Source organism: Limulus polyphemus, unplaced genomic scaffold (assembly GCF_000517525.1).
Source record: "Limulus polyphemus unplaced genomic scaffold, Limulus_polyphemus-2.1.2 Scaffold10877, whole genome shotgun sequence".
Taxonomy (NCBI): domain Eukaryota; kingdom Metazoa; phylum Arthropoda; class Merostomata; order Xiphosura; family Limulidae; genus Limulus; species Limulus polyphemus.
Window position 1 is genome coordinate 12,545 of NW_013676487.1, and position 5,362 is coordinate 17,906.

Below are 5,362 nucleotides of genomic sequence, written 5' to 3' on the forward strand. Positions count from 1 at the left end.
TATAATTTGAATATGTTAGCGCACATCGATTTTCTTCATCTTTCGTTCCGCCAGCGGTAATTCATAAACTTCAGCTGAACACTTCAATACTCACTAGGATGTGCCTTACAAACCTAGAGCCCCACGTGATCCACGATAGATTAGTTATAGCCCAAAATATATGCAATAATTCAGATTGTTTAATATTGCCCTAGTACGCATATTAACCAATAAATAGCGCCATATATGATGCTAATCGTAAAACCCAAAACAGAAACTGGGAATAAAAGTATTATTTAAAATTTTTTTGGGGTGTAGGAAAGGAAAAACATCAGAAACTGAAGAGCATTTTGGATGGTTGAAAAACCTGCGTTACCCATTCCTGCATTCAACCACCTAACTTATATATGCATCCACCATGTAACTGGTTGAATGCAGGAATGGGTAACGCAGGTTTTTCAACCATCCAAAATGCTCTTCAGTTTCTGATCTTTTTCCATCCCTACATCCAAACAATTTTAGAATATTCACAACTGTTGTTACTTTCTTTCCTAAACCCTCAGTGGCTCAGCAGTAAGTTCCCCGCTAAAATCCAGGTTTCGTTTTTCTGCAGCGGACACAGCAGGTAGCCCAATGTGACTTTGTTAAAAAACAAACAAACTCAGTGAAGTGAAAGAGGTTAGTTAAAGTGGGTTTAGTTGTGTGAGACACACACGTGTTTAATGTAACATTTTTCTTTTTATTACATTTAAATTAATTATAGTATCATTATTCTTGCTCGTATTCTTTATCTGTGTTGTCCTGATTCCTACCTCTATAGCTAAGTAGTAACGTATCGTTAACTGTTACTCTCATGATTGAAACACTGATGTTCAAGAACAGCGCATGAGTAGTCGCTGGTTTTTGATTGGCTACTTATATTGATTAACATATCAAGGGAATTCATTGTTTATGCTTTGATATATATTTATCAAGCGAGAACTTGTAGCCTAAATTCAGACAATCCGAAATCAAAGCTTTCAGCATTACTCCCAAACTGGCTGGTTGTTTGGGTAATGGGGCGAAACGGCATCTGGGCACAGATTTACAAGGGGCTAGTAATTAATCTCAGCTGTTCGAAAAGTCAAACCGTGAGAGCCCTTCAGTGCGTTTTCATTGGCTACAAGACGTTGTTATATAGGGAAGATTGTCTAAGTTTTGTTTACACAGATGTTAAATTCTTCAAAGAACATTTAATCTAATACAGTAAATGAAGCAAATAACTCGTATGTTTTACTCAGTCTGTAAAACAGTCAAGTTTTTACAAACTGAGTAACAACGCGAACTCATGAGTCAAAGTTTTACAGACTGAATAACAACATGAACTCAAGAGTCAATGGTGGGGTTCATTGTTACTCAGTCTGTAATACTTTGACTCATGAGTTCGCGTTGTTACTCAGTTTGTAAAAACTTGACTGTTGGGTTCATGTTGTTACTAAGTCAATAAAACCTTGATTCCTAAGTTCGTGTTGTTATTCAGTCTATAAAACCTTGACTGTTGAATTCATGTTGTTACTAATTCAGTAAAACCTTGACTTCTTAAATCTAATTAAATCTGTTTCATACTCTAGGATTTTCATTTTTTAATCCAAATCATCCAGATTATGTTCCACAATATATTTTCTAAGAAAACATCCAAGAGCTTCAAGCTTAGGTAAATAACAGAATCTCGTTGAAAGCAAATGAAACCCATGTTATACAGTGAGGGATGATAACAGAAATTGAGGATTTGATGCTGTTGAAGAAAAACCATATATTATGGTTATTCAAGTTCAATGCTGATAGTAATGGCAGACGTTTCGTACACAGCTCATAAAATTAAAAAAATATCCATTGCATTACCCTTTAAAACCTTCACATACAAATACAGCTTTTACATAACTATTACCTTATGTAGTCCTAAAATCCAAACTAAGTTGTGTAAATTGTGTGTAAGTTTGAGGGGCTTTTGTAAGGGTAAAACATTTCTGGAGAAACTGTATTTCAGTTAGTGGCATGTCTGTGGTGATACTTCACAAGAAGGACTGACGTGGCCAAGTGTAAAGATGATTTTGAAGGACAGGTAGATGTACTAATACCAGAACAGTTCATGATCACGTGCTCAACTGACACATCATTGTTCCTAAAAGACATGGACAAGATGAACAAACTGGCAGAATAGTATATGGAAACACATAGAGGGAGACTAATTGGCAAGTCCAACAATAACCAGTTAAAGTCGAAATGAGGGGTGGCTGATTAGAAGCAGGATGCCACCAAAAGTGACAACAGGTTAACAGATAAAATAGGGAAGAAATGCTATGCTTGCTATAAAATGCGGCACATTGCAAATGAGTGCAAGTGTGTCACCAACAAGCAGCTACAGATATTTCAACATAAAGCAGCTAGAGCTACCTACAGAGATAGTCCTGGCAAGAAACAAGAGGAGATTGATTGTCACCATTGATTCTGCTGCCAGAAGAAACACAGAATAGAGAACATTCACCAGCTTCACCACATGAAGAAAGTGCTATCACAAGGATTAAACAGTGCACGATTGATGGTCAGTTGGGTCAACATGCCAGTGGTGATTGGAACATGTGACAAACATCGGAAAGTGCCAACAAACCACAACATACCGGTAGATGAAGCCTGTGTTGGGGTCAAGAGAGTAAAGTTCCTACGAGACACTAGGTGCAGCAGTGAGAACCAGTTTAGTATCTGATGACCAGATGATGGCAGGGTACATCTGTGGGTGCTAATTGATGTGACAGTGAGAAAGTTTTCCACAGCAAGAATATAGGTATGCTGAAGAAGATGTGCAAAGAGAAACCACGTGATTGGGAGAGGTATCTGCAGGCAGTATTACCTGCTTACCAAAAAGCCCCACAAGTAAATACAGGATTTTCACCCTCTGAGTTGCTGTACAGAAGAACAATATGAGGTCTGATGCAGATATTGAAAGAGATTGGTACAGGGGGAGAAGAGTCAGAAGTAAAGAACACGTACCAGGACTTGTTAGACCTCAGAAACCGACTGGATGAGTCCTGTTAACTCACTCTAGAGAGCTTGAATGCAGATCAGGGCAGTCAGAAGTGAAGCAACTTGAAATTTTTGAGGAAATTTTACAAATTGCTTCAAGAGTTCTAGTATTTAAAATTACATAGAATAAAAGCTTAAAGGGTTTAATATAAGCAAGTAAGTAAAGATAGATATAAAAAGAAAAAGAGGCGACAAGAGGACGCCTGTGTTACGAAATAAGCCTTGAGAATTAATAAAGAGGAACTTGGTTATGCAAGAGGCATCGCTTAGAAGTAAGCAGCAAGACACGTGCATTACTTAAAATAAGTTTGAGAGGCGAACTCGGAAACCAGTGACCAAGGTCAGCAGCAGAGTTAGTAAGAACTGTTGTATTGAAACAGGATGTAGACACCAGTACATGTGACAGTTTGATGAAGTGCTGACCTCGCCCTCTTAGCACTAGGAAAGCTGCAGAAAAGTTTAGATTTGGTGAATCATATCGGCACTTTGAGGTGGTATTAGTTACAGCCCATGGGTGTAGCACTACAAGTGAATAGGCGGCCGGCTAACACCACTTATCTATGACCAATGACTTGAGAGTTTTGGTTTAGCCCGGGAATTCCCCTAAAGTACCCAATAGGAGCACAGGACTACTTGTGGGTGATGCTGTGTCCTATTTAGTGGGTCGAATTAACACAAGGAAAATAGAGTTTAAAAACCCATGTCAGAGGCTGAAAAGTCAATTCTCCAGGATTGAGAAGAAGAATTATCAGTTCTCTGCCGAAGTTCTCTCCAGGAAGAAAAGTTCTCCCGGACTGAAGAAAGTTCTTCAAACCAAAAATGAAAGTAAAGTTCAACAACATAGCCACGGCTTCTAAAACTCCAACTCTACTGTAAGTATAGTCTCTCTCTCTTGATCAGCTAGTGTAGAAAATAGTAAGCATAAACAGTAAAGTTTTTATAAGTAATAATTTGATAAACGAATATTTTAAATTTGTAATGCTTTCTAAGAATTAATTGATGTTAAATAAATATTATTTTGAGTGTTTACTCTTGGCCTGAGACTCATTTTCTTTAGTCTAACTGTAAACTCCTCGAGTTAGCGACTTGTGGCTCCACTCGTCACGACAAATCCTCCAATAAATAAATTTGGTGTAAAGAGTAGTTTTAATTGAAGCTCCAACAATTAAGCTCACCTGAGCGCTACTTTTTACAGAAGGACTACTATGACAAAAAGGCCAAAGATTGATATTTCAAGGTTGGACAGAAGGTCTTAGTTCTGCTACCCACAGACAACAACAAACTCGCCCTGCAGTGGAAAGAACCTTTTGAAGTACAGGAAGTGGTCATCAGAAAGGACTATAAAGTGAAAGTGGATTGGAAGATCTACCATGGTAATCTGTTGAAGAGGTACTTCGAGAGTGAAGAAGACCTAACAGTTGCAGCTATTGAGGCACAGTTGGACATCGAAGGTGTGGCTGTCATAGTCACAGAACTAGAAGATGGTTACTTTGTCATAGAAGGACCTAACAGTTGCAGCTATTGAGGCACAGTTGGACATCGTAGGTGTGGCTGTCATAGTCACAGAACTAGAAGATGGTTACTTTGTCATAGAAGAACTAAGACCACTGTGTGAAGAGGAGACATAAAAGGATGTCAACATAAGTGAAGAACTGACTGGCGAGCAGAAGAAAGACCTACAAGAGCTACTGTGTCAGTATGTAGATATCTTCACAGATAAATCAGGGAAGACAGACCTTGTGCAACACAAGAGTGAGACCATGACTAAAGATTTAGTCAAGGTGAAGCCTACCAAATACCCTATGTTATGACTGCAAATGTTGGTGCAGACTGAATGAGTAGACTTTGTGTGTGAAGTGAAAACAGTCTTTGTATATATTGTAAAAGATATTGTAAATATTTTTCTTGTTATTAGATACAGATTATTGTTTCATTTAAATATAATATAAGAGTTATGATTTAGATAGTTATAAAGCACAAGTGTTAAATTTAATATTGTTAGAAACGATAATTTATCGAAAGTTTTCTTATGTAACTGTTTACGAATCATTTATTGTGTAGATCAATTGTTGTGAATTGATTTCATGCTCCTTAACCTTCCAAATTGTTCTCATTGCTTTAAGTGAGTATTGTTACATCATAATATCTCGTAGTTTGTAAAAAGCTCTAGGCCTTAGTTGAGCAATATATGTACGAGTTACTTTTCACGTAGGGGAACAGGCAGGAACGTCGAGAGCCAGCACGGGCCCCGGGCAAACATTCTCGCCGGGCCTCTTTCTTTCTCTCTCTTTTAACACTTTCAAGAATTTATTAAAAAGAAGAT